Source organism: Mirounga leonina, unplaced genomic scaffold (genome assembly GCF_011800145.1).
Source record: "Mirounga leonina isolate KUSES-001 unplaced genomic scaffold, KU_Mleo_1.0 Mir_173, whole genome shotgun sequence".
In the NCBI taxonomy this organism is placed as follows: Eukaryota; Metazoa; Chordata; class Mammalia; order Carnivora; family Phocidae; genus Mirounga; species Mirounga leonina.
In genome coordinates, this window is record NW_023270447.1 from 77263591 (window position 1) to 77282691 (window position 19101).

Genomic DNA, 19101 nt, shown 5'->3' on the forward strand with positions numbered 1-19101 from the left:
TTTTCAGACAGAGAAGCCCTACTTAGTTTTAATTGATACTGGGTGTTTCAAGGCCCTTTTGAGGACCACATCTCGAAGGCAACCCAATAAGAGTCAGCCTGGTGAAGGGGCTTTTTTGTCAGACAGGCATGGGTTTGAATCCTGATGACTGCCATTCATTCATTCATTCATTCATTTAAAGATTTTATTTATTTATTTGACAGAGAGAGACAGTGAGAGAGGGAACACAAGCAGGGGGAATGGGAGAGGGAGGAGCAGGCCTCCTGCTGAGCAGAGAGCCTGATGCGGGGCTGGATCCCACCTGAACCGAAGGCAGATGCTTAACGACTGAGCCACCCAGGAGCCCCCTGACTGCCATTTATTAACAAGCTGTAAGATCTTGGACAAATCACTTGACTTCTTGAAATTTAGATTCTTTATTAGGGGATGATATTATTGTATTAATGTCTTGTATGAAATATAAAACATATTGCCCAGGGTGTGGTAGGTACTCCACAGATGTTTGGGGTTTTTTTCTTACCCATCTTCTAGAACATCGTATTTTTAGTAGAATCCTGGCTTTAGTCCTAAGCAGTTGTGTGACTCACCCTTTCCAAGTTTCAGTTTATTTCCTTAAATTGAGGGCATTTAACTAGTTGATTTCTGAGATCCCTCCCAAGCTGTAAGATGTCATGAGTTTTAGACTTTTGGGGACTGTGGAGTCATGTTAATTTAAGAAAGACAGCATAGTCTGCCTTGAGACCATATCATCTGAAAGGAAAAGGGAAGTCTCCTCTCCCTTCAGCCCAGTCTTGGTGCAATTCCCGCTTTACCTATGTCTTGCTTTCTGTTTATAATCTGTCCAGGTCAAGAGGCAGCTGCCATTGAAAGATAGTGAGCACCTGTTTCCAAGACAGCAAGCACCAGGGGGGCCACCAGGAGCATTAACGGAAAGCTTAAGTTACCTAAATGGTAAGTATGCTGTACAGCGAAAAAAGTATGCTGGCCACAGATAGAATTGCATGGTTTCTGAAGTCTCTGCAATTTTTGCATCACTGCGGGAGAGGGAGGAAAGTTAATATTTGTTGATGAACCAAACACTGTGTGTACTTAATTTTTTTTTTTCTCTTTCTTTTTTTTTTTTTTTTAAGATTTTATTTATTTATTTGACAGAGACACAGCGAGAGCAGGAACACAAGCAGTGGGAGTGGGAGAGGGAGAAGCAGGCTTCCCCTCGAGGAGGGAGCCCGATGTGGGGCTTGATCCCAGGGCCCTGGGATCATGACCTGAGCCGAAGGCAGACGCTTAACGACTGAGCCACCCGGGCGCCCTAATTTTTTTTCTTTAAGATTTTATTTATTCATTTGAGAGAGAGACAGAGACGAGCCGGTGGGGGGGCGGTGGCAGAGGGAGAGGGACAAGCAGACTCCGTGCTGAGCAGAGAGTCCGATGCGGGGCTCGATCCCAGGACCCTGAGATCATGACCTGAGCCGAAGGCAGACACTTAATCAACTAAGCCACCCAGGCGCCCCCTTCATGTGTTTTCTAATGTAATCAGCCAAACAGCCAACCTACCCAAGGTAAAAATCCTTGCATTTAGTCAACAACTTTCAGAAACAGGCCTAAGCTAGCGTTTGCTGAGTACTTACTGTGCACCAGGCACGGTCCTGTTTGACATGCATGATCTCCCTTAGGATTCACGCTGACGCTACAGGTAAGTGCTATTACTTTCACCCCAGGGAAATGAACCTGGAGACATTAAATAACTTCTCCAAGTTCACACAGGGAGTGAAGGGGAGGACTGGATTTCATCCTGGGTTATTTTCATTGTACTGTAATGTTTCTCTTTTGAGAAAGTTACTGTTTTTGGTTGAGACAGTGACTGACTTAATGTTTAAAAAACAAAGCAAAATAAACAAAAACCTGTCTTGGTTGACAGCTAGCTCCTTTTCCTAGCCCTTCTGGATTCTGCACTCTAGTTATTTTCTTGGTTGTTGCTAACCAAGGCGGAGCGCAGTGAGGAAATAGAAGGAGCTCACACTTGTGTAGCCAAAGGACCAAACTGAGTGGTTTTGGTCACCAGGGGTAGCTGGAGTATAGCTAGAAGAAGGTTCTCTGGAAAAGGTAAAGCGATGGGGCGGCCGCTGACTGAGTCTGGGAACTGGTTCTAGGCATAGTAGTGACAGGACAGAATGTAGGAAAGGAATCTCAACAAGACCTCTCACTCTCAGGGTGACCCCTGCCAGGAAAGGGGGCACATCACACATAGCTCGGGCTCTTCTTAAGGGGGTGGGAAACTTTGAGGCAAACTCTTGCCCTGTTACTTGGTTCAGGATTCTTGGCACGCCTGGGTGGCTCAGTCGGTTGAACATCTGCCTTTGGCTCAGGTCATGATCTCAAGATCCTGGGATCAAGTCCCGCATCAGGCTGCTTGCTCAGAGGGGAACCTGCTTCTCCCTTTGCCTGCTGCTCCCCCTGCTTGTGTTCTCTCTCAAATAAATAAATAAATGTTAAAAAAAAAAAAATTGGGGCGCCTGGGTGGCTCAGTTGGTTAAGCGACTGCCTTCGGCTCAGGTCATGATCCTGGAGTCCCAGGATCGAGTCCCGTATCGGGCTCCTTGCTCAGCAGGGGGTCTGCTTCTCCCTCTGACCCTCCCCCCTCTCATGTGCTCTCTCTCTCTCTCTCAAATAAATAAATAAAATCTTTAAAAAAAAAAATTATAAAAAAAAAATTGGCTCAGGATTCTTGTTCTGTTCCTTTCCCTAGAGCATTTTTCCTACCTCAGGGAACTGGGTTAGGAAACTCGTTCTGTTTGGGTGGTGTGGCAGCCAGCATTCGTTGTTCATAGATCTTTCTGATGGTATTATAGTCCCTTTTTATTGGAGTACCAGTGTTTTGTGGTTTTGTTTGTGTGTTTTTATGTTTCAAGTTTTTATGTAAATTCTACTTAGTTAATATACAGTGTAATATTAGTTTCAGGAGTAGAATTTAGTGATTTATCACTTACATATAACACCCAGTGCTCATCACAAGTACCCTCCTTACTGCTCATCCCCCGCCCACCTTCTCTCCAGCAACATTTAGTTTGTTCTCTATAGTTAAGAAGCATCAATGTTTTTTAATATACTTGGTGAATTTGACAGGGCAGGTGATCATTTTCTTTAACAAAACTTACTACACATACCTATTGTACATAGAGTATTTTGTTATATACTGGGGCTTATGTTCTGGTGATAGAGATTGACCACTTACTACATGTTAGCACAATTCTTGGACCTAAACAGCTCTAAACAAAACAACAATACAGCACGAAACAAAACAGGAAAAGTCCTTGCTCTCAAGGATTATATACTAAAGGGTAGAAACATAAAAAAAGAAAATGAATAACTAGATAGAAACAAGCAGGTAAGTAGATAAAAAATATCCACTAGGTGATATGTGCTCAGAAAAACAAAAGCAGGGTCAGGTGGCCAAGTGATAAGGTGCCTAGGGGACTGCTCCTTTATGTAAGGAGATCAGGGAAGGCCTCTGATGAGGTGATAGTTCCAGCCAAGGTATGAAAGAAGTGAGGGATCCAGCCAGGAATATCTGGGAGAAAAGCATCCCAGGCAGAAGGAACAGCAGGTGTAGGATCCCCAAGGTATGAGTGTAACTTGTCCTTGACAAGGAGGCCTGTGACTGGAGTGGAGTGGGAGGGAAAGAGTAGTAGGAGCAAGAGCAGGGAAGCAGTGGGACCCAGATCAGGTATATGCTCAGAGCCAGGGTAAGACCTTTGGAGTGGATTTCATTCTAAGTGAGATGGGGGAGGCACTGGAGAGTCCGAGCAGAGGAGTGAATGAGCTGACTTCTGTTTTGAAAGGCTTCATCTGGTTGCTGTGGGAGAATAGACTGGAGGGGGGCGGAGGGGAGGGCAAGGCAGGCAGTGTGAAGTGAAACAGAGAGACCAGTGAGGAAACTCTTGCAGTGATCAGTACAGCCTAGGGGAGGGATGATGGCTGGGACTAGGGTCCCATGGTGCATAGCCAGAAAGCAGTGGATTCTGGACATGTTTTGAAGGTAGGGTCAAATTCTAGTTCTCCCTGTAGAAATGTTTGATTTCTCTGGACTTAACCTTTTGGTCACATGGGTTTGAGGGTATCAGTGGACACTTGACAGTAATCCCTGGTGAAATTCTAAAATTGACTGAGCAAAGGATGAGAACACAGTGTCCCCTAGAAGCCACTTGTGTTCACTAAGTAAGTCATGCTAACTAATAACAGTTGTTTTCTTTAAGTTCTGCCTTGTTTTTTGTTTTTTTTCTTTAAAGATTTTATTTATTTATTTGAGAGGGTGAGAGAGATTGAGAGAACGAGTTGGGGAGTGGCAGAGGGAGAAGCAGACTCCCCGCGGAGCAGGGAGGCCGATATGGGACTTGATCCCAGGACCCTGGGATCATGACCTGAGCCTAAGGCAGTCGCTTAATTGACTGAGCCACCCAGGTGCCCATGCTCTCCCTTGTTTTTATTTAAACTATAGCATTAGTACAAGTTTATTATAGAAATCTAGAAAATAAAGATAAATAATGGGAAAAATCAAACCATCCATAGATGATTACTACATATAACATTTTGTTGTATGTCAGGACAATGCATTTTTGCAAAGATTCTAGGTTGGATGGTCTGGAATATGCTACAAAGGTAATGTGGTGAGGAGCGCCTGGGTGGCTCAGTCGGTTAAGCGTCTGCCTTCAGCTCAGGTCATGGTCCCAGGGTCCTGGGATCGAGCCCCACATCAGGCTCCCTGCTCAGCGGGAGGCCTGCTTCTCCCTCTCCCACTCCCCCTGCTTGTGTTCCCTCTCTCGCTGTGTCTCTCTCTCTGAAATAAATAAATAAAATCTTTAAAAAAAAAAAAAGATAATGTGGTGTAAGTCCTACAGTTAGGTATTTAACATTTTCTCATGTGATCCCAAGACAAAATTTTGGGCTGGCTTACAAGCAGGTATTGTATAAGTATTAATAATGGATCAGTGTTTACCAGGAAGGGCTGTTTTTAGTGGTGTTCTGGATGGCTGTTGTTATATTTTATCAGTTTGAACATAAGCACCAATGAAGATATAGAAAAGATGTGTCTATCATATTTACAGTGAATATTTGCAAGCTGGAATGTGTAGAAGTATTTAGACAATTGAAACTGTTGATTGAAACTAACTTTCAAGTTGTTGAAATACAAAAAATGGTGAATAAGCTAAAACTTATATAGCACTTAAGATGGATGGGGTACTAGTCTAAGCACTTCATGTATTAACTCATTTGCACTTACAGTAACCCTTACAGGTAGGTATTGAAGCACAGAGAAGTCAAGTAACTTATCTGAGATCACACAGCTAGTAAGTGGCAAAATCAGGGTTTGAACTTAGGCTGTCTAGCTCCAGTGTCTGTAATCTTTAATTCTTGTACCATACTGCCTACAAAAGATATAAGAACTAGTCCTATATTTAGGTTATTAAAATTAATTAGGCTTAATAGCAGTTTATTAAAAAAAAAATCAGTATGAACCTAAGACTGCATGAGCTAATCTGGCAGCCACACTACCAGTCTGTAGGTTCATTATTAAAACTGGATTAACCAGGTCATCTTTCAAATCCTCCCCCACCCCTTTACTCCATTGCTACTGTCTTAGTTCAGGCCCTTATTCTCTCTCTTGCCTTGACTGTTACAATAGCTGCCTAGTTTATCCTGTCAGACTGTTCTTTCATAAATGCAGCTTTTTTTTTTTTTTAAGATTTATTTATTTTAGAGAGGGAGAGAACGAGCACGCAGTATGGGGAGGGGCAGAGAGAGAGAGAAACTTAAGTGGACTCCATGCTGAGTACGGAGTCCAGTGTGGGGCTCAATCTCAACCACTGGGAGATCACGACCTGAGCTGAAACCAAGAGTCGGATGCTTAAGGGACTTGCCCCCCAGGCGCCCCACAAATGGCAGTTCTCATTGTGTGGCTCCCTTGCTGAAATCCTTTTGTCCAAAGCAGGTTGCACATTTGCTTCCCATGGCCACTTGTAGACATGTAGGATGTGTTGTGGACGGTCTGTACAGTGGTGGTCTTTTTATTTCCTTTTTGAATTAGTTGGCCACATTTAAGAGACACATATAAAAGTAGAATTTGATCTCTTTTAGCCAGTGTCCTACCAGGCCCCTGTCACTCATTGACATTATTGGCCTGATCTCTTTGGCATTTGCATTTGCAGCCTCTGGCATAAAGGCTAAGTATCTTTCCTCGAATGTGTGGTACCCAGATCTGAAGACAATTCCTTAGATGTAGTTTGGTCAGTACAGGACACAGTCAGACTAATAGCTTCATTTATTTTCCAAAACATTTGTAAGGTTCCTTGCCTTGCTCCATCACAGTGTTCAGCACCCATGAAGGGAAAATAAAGATGACACAGTCCTGCTCTCGGAGCTGAGAGCCCAGAGCCCAGGAGAGGAATACAAACATATGAGCAAGGAAACACCATGGGTACAGCGATGGAAGTACCTACAAGGTTTAGGGTGGTGCACTGTGTTGTGGGAGGGGCTATCTGAAAAGGTGAGAGAGGACAGGTACCTCCATGAAAGATGGTCTCATGGGAGTGAGGCGGAGGCGGTGCGAAGGAAGAAGGGAGGCTGAAAGCGCACTCTTAGACTTGTTCCTTGGACCTGGCCACCTTAGCCTCTGTGCCCACTGGCAGATTGCAGGGGTCTCTGTTGCCCTCCATCCTCACCAGTTACCTGCTCTGTTCTTCAACTCATGCCTCTCTGCTCAGTCCTGGGGAAAGACGGTTGCCCAGATGCAGCGATGTTTTGTCCCTCTCTCCTCTCCTCCTCACTTCTCTCCTCCCTCCCTCCCTCCTTTCTTTCCTTCCTATAAACAGTTATTTTATATCCTTTACGTACCAGAGACTGTTCAAAGTGTGAAGAGACAGCAGTAAAAAACAGCTACAAACACGAAAAACCCTGTTTCTGGCATCATGGATCTTACATTCTAGTAAAAAGAGTCAAGCAGTAATCAAGTGGTTAAGTGTGCTTTAAAAAAAAAGAAAAAAAAAAAAAAAGGAGCTGTCCAAAGGGGGAATGAGTTGCCTTGGGAAGAAAGAAGTGTCCTGCCTGTTGTTAGAAGTGTTTGAACAAGAGTGGAGTGGCTACTTGCAAGGTACCTTCTGCGAAGAGTGGGGGGTTGGATCACAGGGTCTCTAAATCCTTTCCCACCTGGAGAACCTTTCTGTGCTAGGTGGGCTACTAACTCTTGAGGTTTGCATATCTAAAACATGAATTTGTGCTTCTGGGGAAAATAATCGAAGCCCACTCATGACATAGAAGCCCTCAGGAAGAAGTGGAGATGTGGGCAGCCTAAGGGTTTAAGACAGGTGACGAGAAATGGTTGGGAGGAAGCTGCTTAAAAATAGTCTTCCCATTTTCCTTTTGACCAGGGGTTGGCAAACGGTGGTCCACAGGCGCGCACTGCCTGTTGTTGTAAATAACGTTGGATGGAAGCACAACCGTGTCAGGTACTACACTGTAGTTGGGTATGGCCGCTTCTGCTAGAGTGGCAGAATGGAGTGGTGGGGACAGACCCCGACCTAGGTCTTACAAAGCCTAAACTACTTACTATTAAACTAAGTTGTATACTTCTGTGTATACTATCCTACTTCCCAAAATTGAAGTGTAATCAACATGCTGCATTGTATTAGTCTCAGGTGTACCGCAGTCGATTCAGCCTTTCTACTCTGTGCTTACCACGATGGATACTGTCAGACTCTGAAGACAAAGCTTGCCGACCCCTTACTTCAGGGATTGTTGGGAAGAGGAAGTGTGAATCATGGTAGCTGTGTTAGGGGGAAAGGGCAGGGTAGGTTTGATTATGTTCTATTTCAGACCTTCCTGGTCCAGGAGGACAGGAAGAAGAGCCAGCCTCCAAAATGCTGGATAGGGCCATTTGGAACTGGGTTCAAGAACTTTGGCAGAAAGGAGCCCTGAGTGAGAGAGAATTGGTGCTGGATCTTTCTAGTGTGGATTGGAACTGAGCTAGACGCCGGTGTGGGGGGCAAGTTTGCATTAAAGGGTTGGACCACCCTTCCCTCTCTTCACTTTCCTATGATTCCTGAGGTTTAATATCAGTCATTTCCTTCCCCGAATCCACCCTTGGGTACAATTAGTCACTTCTTCCGAGCTTCCAGTGCAGCCTCTATCAAGTGGTAAACTGTGCTAAGGGAAAAAAGCATGGTAGGAGGACAGGAAGTATAAGACTGTCAGGGAGGCTGCTTTATTACTGTTTTATAATTAGTTCTTTCTTGTGCCAGGGCCTGGCAAAGGTCAGGTCTTGATAATCTGTCTAGCACTTGGCAAAATACTAGGAACATCATAGATGTTCCATAGATGTCTACTTCAATAAATGAATTTTACCTGGATAAACATACTAGGGCATGTGGGAGGCACTGGGAAGAGAGGCATCTGCCCCTTCCTTTTGGATGGTCTTGGAGGTAGCAAAGCATTTCTTACTCTGGTTATGCTTAGGGCCAAAACATCAGAGAAAAGTGACACTTTGATCCCATTTTCTTGTTTTCCCTGCGCATGGAAGGGCTGATTTTAGTGAGAGGCTATTTCTAGGAGGATTTTGCTGGTGAAACTTACCTTAGGTCTGCATAGGAGTTTTCAGAGTTCTTTAGCTGACTATTTTTTGTTTTGTTTTTGTTTTTGCTGTGAGGTAGGTCAGGTTGGTATTTTATTTGCTCAGAGGAAGGTGCTGGGGCATAGAGAAGATCATTGACTTGGCCAACAGGTTAACATTCTCAAAGAATACGGATTATAGAGGTAGACTTGGGTTCAACATCTGGCTGTCCTCCTTGCTAGCTGTGTGACCTTCAGAGGTCAAAGGTCCCAATCCCATAATGTTATTGTGAAGGCTGAATAGAATAGTAGCGATAGCTACTGTTGGTTGTGACTTAATGCGCAGGGTATTCTGCTAAGCCCTTTACATCCCCTGGGATTACCATACTTTATGGGAAGAGAAAGCCTCAGAGAGGTAATTTGTTTAAGAAAAAGTAAGTGGTAGATCTGGGATTCCTAGAGAAAGCATGTATTTAATATATTGTCTGTAATACAGTAGTGCTCCATTGGTGGTTGTCCTCTGCACCTTTTTGTTATTGGTCTGTGTATAATCAGAACTGCTCACTTTGTAAAAATGCTTAAGAGTTTCCAGGAAGGTGATTCTACACAATGGGAAGAATCCTGGATAGACAATCAGGAGACTAAAGTCCTTACCTTTACTGAGTTGCTAGAGAAACCACAGTATTTATCTCTGAGCCTCAGTTCCTTCGTTTTTAAAATAAGGGGATTGAGCCAAATTGGTGGTTTTATTTTAAATAAAAGCAGTGGAACTCTTTACTGTCATATGGGGGAAACCCAATATGTTAAGAAGCTAATATGAGTTGCTTTGGCTGATGAAGTGAATGAAGGAGCCTGCAGCTCAGCCTGCTAAAACCTTCTTCCTTGTTCTATTTCCCCTGGATGAACTCTGAGGGGATTTGCTGAGCCCGGTTTGAAAACCTGTGGACTGAATGATCTTTGAGCTACATTTTGGCTCTGAAATCCCATTCTAAGGAGTGGAAAAAGATCCAGGTTTTCTTTTTCCCCTTCTTTCCAACACGTGGTCCAATAACTAGAGCTAGACAGCCTGTGAATGATGTGGGTTTTTTGGTATTTATGCCCCATTTCCATGCATAGACCTGAAAGCCAGAGGGGCAGAGTTTGAACAGGGAAAAGCACCGGGACTGAGACGCTGCAGGTGGCACTGGACTGAAGTCATTCAGAGCATCATCATAGGACCTGATATCTGTGCCGGCCATATCTGCTCTTGCCAGTTGTTTTTGCCTTTGTAATCCATGAGTAGCTTGTTGACATTTTTATTATTTTGTGTTAATGGTTAGTGCCAAAGGGCTGATAAAGTCATTTAATAATTGGGGGGCTCATTCAGCCATTCATTCATCAAATTTTAAGCATTAATTATGTGCTAGGCTTCCTGCTGGGTACTAAGAATACAGTGGTGAATAAGAAACAAATTGGAGAGACAAAAGGGGAAAATACCACTTGAATACAGCACGTTGTGTGCTGTGATGGGATCGGTCCAGCACACTCACTCTAAGAGCAAGGAGAGGCCCCGATCTGGCCTGCGATTTGGGGAGGGAGGTGCTCCAGGAGCTTCCAGGAGGAGGTACAGTGTAAGGTGGGATTTGGAGAAACGAGAACGATTACCAATCAAGCTAGTGAAGGCCTGGAGAGGAGGGAATGCAAGGTTTGTGGGCTGCAAGAGTGCGGGTGGCGTTTGAGAGGTGGGCAGGGCCAGAGCCTTTGGGGCTTCACATGCTTCCTTGGGGACTTTGGTCTTTATCTTGAGAGCAGCAAGGACCTTGAAAGGATTTTGAGTAGTGGTGTGTAAGAGCTCCTTCTCTCCACATCGCCAGTAAGTGCTTGCTGGATAGTTATTGGGCTTAGCTGTTTCAGTTCTTGTGCTGTGCTGGCTGGCTCATATCTGAGTTTTGAACAGAACATGTAAAATTGGCACTAAAAGCCAAATGAATAAACAAGCAATAGGATTCCTGGGTTCTACTTATTCAGAATTAGAATTTGTAGATGAGCTGTACTAAAGTTGAACATTTCTCTCTTCTGAAAAAGGAATTTGTTTATGAAAATTGTAGTATAAGTGAGAGTTGCTGAGGGAGATGTTTCAGTTTGGGGTAAGCTGTGTTTTTGTTTTTTTTTTTAAACAGCTTTATTGAGATCTAATTTATATATCAAAGTTCATCTCTTTAAAGTGTACAATTTAATGGCTTTCTAGCATATTTATGAGGATAAGCTGATTCAAAGCACTTTGTAGGAACATCATGTATCATTTGTTTTCTAATAACTGTTATGCCAATACAGATCTTTTAAAATTGGTTTATGGCCCATATTTATTCAGCTCCCATTTCCTTCACCCTGTAGATAAACTGGTCAGGTGTTTTGTGTTTTTTACTGGACCACTAGGCAAAAGGCCAAAAACAAGTGGTACTCGAAGTAGGAAAAGTGGATGGGAAGAAGGGAAAAGGTTTTTTTCTTATATAAATGTATGTAGGGTTTTTCTTTCTCTTTTCGAGAATGAGGAAGCATATAAACTGGAAAGAGAAAGAAGGGAGACCAAAAGAAGCAAAGAGAAGACAGAGAGAGATGGACCCAGGAAGCAGAGTGGCAATGAGAGAGAACCAACCAGGGAGAGGGCAAGATCCCGGAGTCTGAGGGAGGGAGGGAGGCTCTGTAGTTCTAGCACCTCCTTGGCCTTGGCGGTTTTAGGGCTGCGCATGGGCTCCCTCTGGCGGCTGACGGCATACAGTGCGGGCAGGGGAAGGGATCTTGGGGTTGGAGACAAGTGGCTTTTGGCATTTCCTCAAATCTTTCTCTTTTGCCCTGGGTTTTCTTGTGGGATCATTGTTGAGTCAGTTCTTCTCTTCCGAGTGGTGGCTGTTTTTCTGTTATGGCTCAGATGGTGTTCCCTCACTCCTTCCACCTGGTTTTAAATCTAATCTCATCAGACTGTATCACCTCACACCCTTAGTGCTGCTCACCTTCTGACACCTCAACCCCCCAGAGTGCCTCTGAGTTCTCAGTGACTTTAGCTTCTTATTTAATGTCGCTCTTTCCAGCTCTGGTCCTGTTAGTTTCTGGTGCTTTCAAGGTACATACATTCTGTGGTCCATGCAGTGTCTTTGCCTCTCGGTTATTTCTCTCTCCAGTGATCTTCCTAGCCCATCCCTGCTCCTAGCAGTCCCATGATCGTGGTCATCTGTGACCAAAAACTTCAGGATTTTTATTTTTGTTTTTTTAATTAAGACTATCTTGGGTGGCGCCTGGGTGGCTTAGTCGGTTGCTTTTGGCTCAGGTCATGATCCCAGGGTGCTGGGATCGAGCCCCATGTTGGGTGTTTCTTCCTTTCCCTGTCCCCGCCCCCCCCCCCCAAATGCTTGTGCGCTCTCTCTCCAAAAAAAAAAAAAAGACAAGATAGTCTACCTAGATAGGGGGCGCCTCGCTGGCCCAGTTGGTGGAGCATGCAACTCTTGATCTTCAGGTTGCAAGTTGGAGCCCCATGTGGGTGTAGAGGTTACTTAAAAAAAATAAAATATTGGGCGCCTGGGTGGCTCAGTTCGTTGAGCGACTGCCTTCGGCTCAGGTCATGATCCTGGAGTCCCTGGATCGAGTCCCGCATCGGGCTCCCTGCTCAGCGGGGAGCCTGCTTCTCCCTCTGACCCTCCCCCCTCTCATGTGCTCTCTCTCTCTCTCATTCTCTCTGTCTCAAATAAATAAATAAAATCTTAAAAAAAAAAATAAAGTATTTAAAAAAAGGAAAAAGACTATTTTAGAGTATTTTTTGGTTCACAGAAGAATTGAGGGGAAGAGATTTCCCATCCCTGCCCGCCTGCCTTCCCCATTACCAGCATCCCTCACCAGAGTGGTACATGTTACAACTGACAAACCTACATTCACACGCTATAATCACCCAGAGTCTGTAGTTGTTATGGCGCACTCTTTGTGGTGTACATTCAGTGGGTTTGGACAAATGTATAATGACGTGTATCCACCATTACTGTATCATATGGAGTAGTTTCACTGCCCTAAAAATCCTGTGCTCCACCTATTTATACCTTAGCTTTGGACATTCTCCATTACTGCAACCCCTTGGTAATTTCAGTTCCTAGAGGTAGATCCCTGCTCTGATGACCATCTCCTGTCTTTCAAGCTCACTGCTGCTAATACCCTGACTCCAGTGATCCTTCAGCCTTTGTTGGTACCTTCAGTTCATTTGATCCTGTTACATTTTCACTGTTCTTCACATGTTCTCATCCCTCTTTACCGAACGAGCTTAAGTGCTCTTGCACATGCCTGTATGTGGCCTTGTCTTGCGTTGTTATATTTGTGGAGCTCCAGCCGGGTTCAGTCCAACTCTGTCTCCTCTGTGCCTTCATCTGGTTGGCTGAACAAGACTGGATATAGAGATACAACCTTGCCGATTGGATTCACTTTAAATCATAACCGTGAATTTTAAGTGGGCCCTTAATGTTGCCTAGCAGTCATTCACTATTTCCCACTCATCTAGCTGACCAGATCTGAAACCGGTAATACTTTATCCCCCATTGCCACTTTAAGATGATGACCTTGCTTTCTATTTCAGTGAAGACACAAAAACTACCTGAAGAGGACGTCGCTGGACCTCCTACTGCCATACCTGCCTTCCCACCTGCCCATTAACACGTGCGCCGCGTCCTCCTGCCCGTCACCACGCATACACTGTTCTCCAGCGCTGCTGCTGAAACCTTATGCCGGAGCCCCATTTTCTCTCTTCTACCCAAGAACATTGCTCTAGAATGTTTCCACCGGTCTTTCATAACTTGTCAAATTTTCCCTTTTTTCCTGGATCATACTCTATCAAATACGCCAACATACTTTTTCTTCCATCTTAAAAACAAAACAAAACACCTTGATGCCAGTCTTTCTGTCAGTGGCCTCCCCACCTATTTGCTCTGCTATTTATTCATTTTTTATTTTTATTTGCTCTGCTTTTTAACAGAATTCAAAAATCATCTAATATTTGTTCTCTCTAATTCATCACTTTATTTTCTCTCTTAACCTTATTCTAATAAAACTTTCACTTCCATCACTTTACAGTGCTGCTCTTGGCAGGGTGGACTTCCATGTTGGAAAATTTAATGGTCTGTTCCTAGCCTTCATTTTACTTGAGCCATCAGCTTCACTTGACAAAACTGAGCACCCTTCCTCCTTCAAAGGCTTTCTTTGCTGGGCTTCCATGATACTATATTCTCTTCCAGTTTTCCTTTACCTCACTACTTTGTTTTTGTGTCCTTTGCTGCTTACTCTACATTTCCACCAGTAAAAAATATTGGCCACCTTGGGGCTAAGACCTTTGACTTCTTGATTTCTCTGTATTCACTCAGTTCCTTGACAGTCTCATCCAGATCATGGCTTTCTAAGCCATCCATTCATTGTTGACTCACAGATTTATACATTCAGCCTGTTCTCTCCTGAAATCCAGCCTTCTATATTCAAACAGCCTCTTGAATGTCTCCATTTGGATGACTAATTGATATTTCATAAATAATATGTCCCAAACCAAGTTCCTGATCTTCCTTCTCAGACTGCTCCATCCAGTCATCCCTGTTGGAATTGGTAACAGTTCAGTCCTTTTACAGATTCAGTCCAAAACCCTTGGAGTTTCATTTTTTTTCTTTCTTTAAGAGCTTTTTATTTTCTTTTTAAGACTGATTGATTTATTTTAGAGCATGAGCGGGAGGGGCAGAGGGAGAGAGAATAGACTCTGTGCTGAGCGGGGAGCCTGACATGAGGCTTGATCTCATGACCCAGAGCTGAAACCCAGAGTTGGATGCTCAACTGACTGTGCCCCTAGCCGCACCCCCCTCGGAGTCACACCTCACATGCCATCCAAGAGCAAGTGCTGTGATTCTCCTTTCAAGTGGCCAGAGTCGGACCACTTCTTACCATGTGTGTGGCCGCTGTCCTGGGCCAGGCCACAACTGCCTTTTGTCTGGGTTACTGCTCTCACCCTTAACCTCTGTGGTCTGTTTTGAGCACAGCAGTCATGTCGGTCTGTATCTTGTTTTACAGGTCATCTATCTCTATTTTTTGTTATTGAGGTAACATAGGGTGTACAAACATTAAGTTATATAGCTTGATGGCAGGAATCTGCCATCCATAGAACATTCCCCAGCAGCCTCCTCCTAGTCACGGTCTCCCCAGAAGTAGCCACGATCACCATGGATTAGTTTTTGCCTGTTTTTCAACTACATATAAGTGAAACGATATAGTCTAGATTGGTTCCTTTCATTCCAAGTCAGAATATGTTATTCCTCCGCTCAGAACCTTTGGATGGGTCTCCATTTCTTAGATGAGAAATCAGAGTCCTCCCTGGGGCCTACAAGATGCCCCCACATCCTCTTTGACTCCATCTCTCACTGCTCTCCTTTTGTTCCCTCATCTCCAGCCATGCTGTCCCTATTCCTTGAATACATTAAGTATGCTTTTTAAATAGTCTGTTTTCAATCTTCTCTTTGCCTAGAATGTTCTCTTCTAAATATTCTTCTTTGCTTCCTTCAAGTCGCTACCTAGGTGCCACCTTGAGGCCTACCCTAATTACCCTGTTAAAAATTGCAACCTCCTCTCAGCACCGCCCCCCAAGCTTGTTTGTCTATCTATTGAACTTAAATTTTTTTAAAAAAAGATTTTATTTATTTATTTGACAGAGAGAGACACAGTGAGAGAAGGAACACAAGCAAGGGGAGTGAGAGAGGGAGAAGCAGGCCTCCTGCTGCGCAGGTAGCCTGATGCGGGGCTCGATTCCAGGACCCCGGGATCATGACCTGAGCCAAAGGCAGATGCTTAACGACTGAGCCACCCAGGCACCCCTGAACTTAAATTTTTTTAAAGAGCACTTTTAGATTCACGGCAAAATTGAGCAGAAGGTAGAGATTTCCCATCTACCTCCTGCCTCCATATATGCACAGCTTCCTTCATTATCTCTATACCTGACTAGAGGGGAACATTTGTTACAACTGATGAACCCACACTGTGACCCATCATTATCACCCAAAGTCCATAGTTTACATTATGATTCATTCTTGGTGTTATGCAATCTCTGAGTCTGGACAGATTTATAATGAGATGTATTCATTGGTATAGTAGTATGCAGAGTAGCTTTATGGCCCTACAAATTCACTCTCTTTATCCCTCCTTTCTAACCCCTGATCTTTTTATTGTCTTCATAGTTTACATAGGTTTTGCCTTTTCCAGGATGTCATATAGTTGGGATCACATAGTATGTAGCCTTTTCTTATTGGCTTCTTTTACTTTTGAGCTTCCTCCATGTCTTTTCATGGCTTGATAGCTCATTTCTTTTTTAGCCAAATAATCCATTATCTGGATATACCACAGTTTATCCATTCACCTACTGAAGGGCATCTTGGTTGCTTCCAAGTGTTGGCAGTTATGAATAGAGCTCCTAGAAACCTCTGCGTGCAGTTTTTACTCCTCTGGGTAAATACCAAGGAGTGCTATTGCTGCATCGTGTATGGCAAGAGTATGTTTAGTTGTAAGAAATCACCAAACTGTCTTCGAAAGTAGCTGTATCATTTTGTATTCCCACTAGCAGTGGGAATTCCTATTCCACATCCTCACTAGCATTTGGTGTTGTCAGTGTTCCAGATTTTGGCCATTCTAATAGGTGTATAGTGGTATCTCCTTATTGTTTTGTGTTCCTCTAATGATATATGATGTGGAACATCGTTACATATGCTTATTGGCTACCTGTGTATATTCTCTGGTGAAATCTTTGTTACGAGGCCCATTTTTTAAATCAGGTTCTTATTGCTGAGTTTTAAGAGTTCTTTGCATTTTATGTTTACACTACTTTATCAAATGGTCTTTTGCAAATATTTTTTCCCAGTATGTAGCTTATCTTTTCATTTTTTTGACATTGTCTTTTGCAGAGTAGAAGTTTTTAATTTTAGTGAAGTCCAGCTTACCAGTTACTTCTTTCATGGATCATACCTTTGGTGTTTTAGCTAAAAAGTCATCACCATACCATACCCAAGGTCATCTTAAGTTTTCTCCTATGCTACCTTCTAGGCATTTTATAGTTTTATGTTTTACTTTTAGGTCTGTGATCCATTTTGAGTTAATATTTTTGAAGAGTGTAAGATCTGTGTCTAGATTCATTGATTGGCATGTGGATGTCCATTTGTTCCAGCACCATTTGGTGAAAAGACTATCTTTGCTTCATTGTATTGCCTTTGCTTCTTTGTCAAAGATCAACTGATTATGCTAATGTGGATCTGTTTCTGGGCTCTGTTTTTTGTTCTATTGATTTATTTGTTCTTTTACCAATACCACACTCTCTTGAATACAACAGTTTTATACTAAGTCTTGAGGTCAGGTAGTGTCAGTCTTCCAACTTTGTTCTTTATTATGCTTTGGCTGTTTGGGTCTTTTGCCTCTGCATATAAACTTTAGAATCAGTTTGTCGATATCCACAAAATAATTTGCTGAGATTTTGATTGGGATTACATTGAATCTATAGGTCAAGTTGGGGAGAATTAACATTTGGATAATATTGAGTCTTCCTATCCATGAACATGGAATATCTCTTTATTGACTTAGTTCTTTGATGCATCAGTTTTATAGTTTTCCTTATATAGATCTTGCACATATTTTGTTAGATTTATACTTAAATAATTCTTTTTTGGGGGGTGGGTGCTAATGTAAATGGTATTTTGTGTGTGTTTTCTAAAATGGTATTGTGTTTTTAACTTCAAATTCCACTTGTTCATTGCTGGTATATGGGAAAGCAACTGACTTTTGTATGTTAACTTTGTATTTTGCAGCCTTGCTATAGATTTTTTTTTTTTTAAATCAAGTTGAGGAAGTTCCCCTCTATTCCTAGTTTGCTGAGAGTTTTTATCATGAATGGGTATTGGATTTTGTCAAATGCTTTGTCTGTAATTTTTGATAAGATCATGTAATTTTTCTTCTTTAGTCTATTGATATGCTGGATTACATTAATTGATTTTTGAATGTTGAGCCAGTTTTGTATATTTGGGATAAATTTCACATGGCCATGGTCTAAAATTCTATTTACATATTGTTGGATTAGATCTCTTAACATTTTGTTGAAGATTTTTACATCTGTGTTCATGAGAGATCTTCATCTCTAGTTTTCTTTTTTTTTTTTTTGTAATGTCTTTGTCTAGTTTTGGTGTTAGGGTAATGCTGGCCTCACAGAATGATTTAGGGAGTATTTTCTCTGCTTCTAACTTCTGGAAGAGTTTGTAGAAAATTGTATAATTGGTATAATCACTTCTTAAATGTATTTTACAATTACCAGTGACCCATCTGGGCCTGGTGTGTTTCCTGTTTTTGAAGGCTATTAATTATTGATTCCATTTCTTAAATGTATATAGTCCTATTCCGATGATCTGTTTCCTTCTTGTGTGAATTCTGGCAGATTATATCTTTCAAGAGATCGGTCCATTTCATCTAGGTTATCAAATTTGTGGGTATAGAGTTCATAATCCTTTATTATCCTTTTTTAAATTAACATATAATGTATTATTTGTTTCAGGGGTACAGGTCTCTTTATTATCCTTTTAATGTCCTTGGGATCTGTAGTGCTATCCCCTCTTTAACTGCTGGTATTAATAATTTGTGTCTTCATTAGCCTGGCTAGAGGCTTATTGATTTTGTCCATCTTTTCAAAGAACCAGTTGATTACTGCTTCAATTTTATTTCTTTTCTTCAGTTTATTTTGGTTTTAACTTGCTTTTCTTTTCTAATTGCTGAGGATGGAAGCTTAGCTTATTGCTTGTAGATCTTTTTTCTTTCTTGATGTATGCATTCAGTGCTATATATGCCTCTAAACATTGCTTTTGGTACACCCCACAAATCGTGATAAAATTGTATTTTAATTTTGATTCAGTTAAAAATACTTAAAAATTTCTCAAGATTTCTTCTTTGACCCATGTATTATTTAGAAGTGTGTTGTTTAATCTCCAAATATTTGGGTATTTTCCAGCTGTCTTTCTGGTATTGATTTCTAGTTTAATTCCATTGTGGTCTGAGAGTACACAGTATATGATTTCTGTTAAGTTGTTAATTGTGTTTTATGGCCCAGAATGTGGTCTCTCTTGGTGAATGTTCCATGTGAACTTAAGAATGTGTATTCTGCTATTGTTGGATGAAGTAGTCTATACATGTTTATTATATCCAGTTGATTGATGGTGTTGTTGACTTCAGCTATGTCCCTACTGATTTTCTGCCTGTGGGATCTGTCCATTTCTGACAGGGGAGTGCTGAAGTCTCCAACTATAGTAGTGGATTCATCTGTTTCTCTTTGCAATTCTGTAAGTTTATGCCTCGCATATTTTGATACTCCATTGTTAGGTGCATATACATTAAGGATTATTATGTCTTCTTGGAAAATTTAGACTCCTTTATCATTATATCTTTACCCTGGATAAATTCACTTGCTCTAAAATCTGTCTGGGGGCGCCTGGGTGG

General features: G+C 42.3%; 1 protein-coding gene across 7 annotated transcripts in view; it reads left to right on the plus strand.

The window, feature by feature from the left end:
- The window catches only part of LUZP1 (leucine zipper protein 1), a 139065-nt gene that overhangs the window by 66747 nt on the left and 53217 nt on the right, over positions 1 to 19101 (plus strand). For 4 of the 7 annotated variants that reach the window (XR_004681774.1, XR_004681773.1, XM_035019537.1 and 1 more), the window contains exon 1: positions 279 to 951. The gene's annotated coding sequence lies outside the window, so the exon portion shown is untranslated. Of the gene's footprint in view, positions 1 to 278; positions 952 to 19101 lie in introns of those variants that run through there. The other 3 variants (XM_035019539.1, XM_035019538.1, XM_035019540.1) reach the window with 2 other exon arrangements.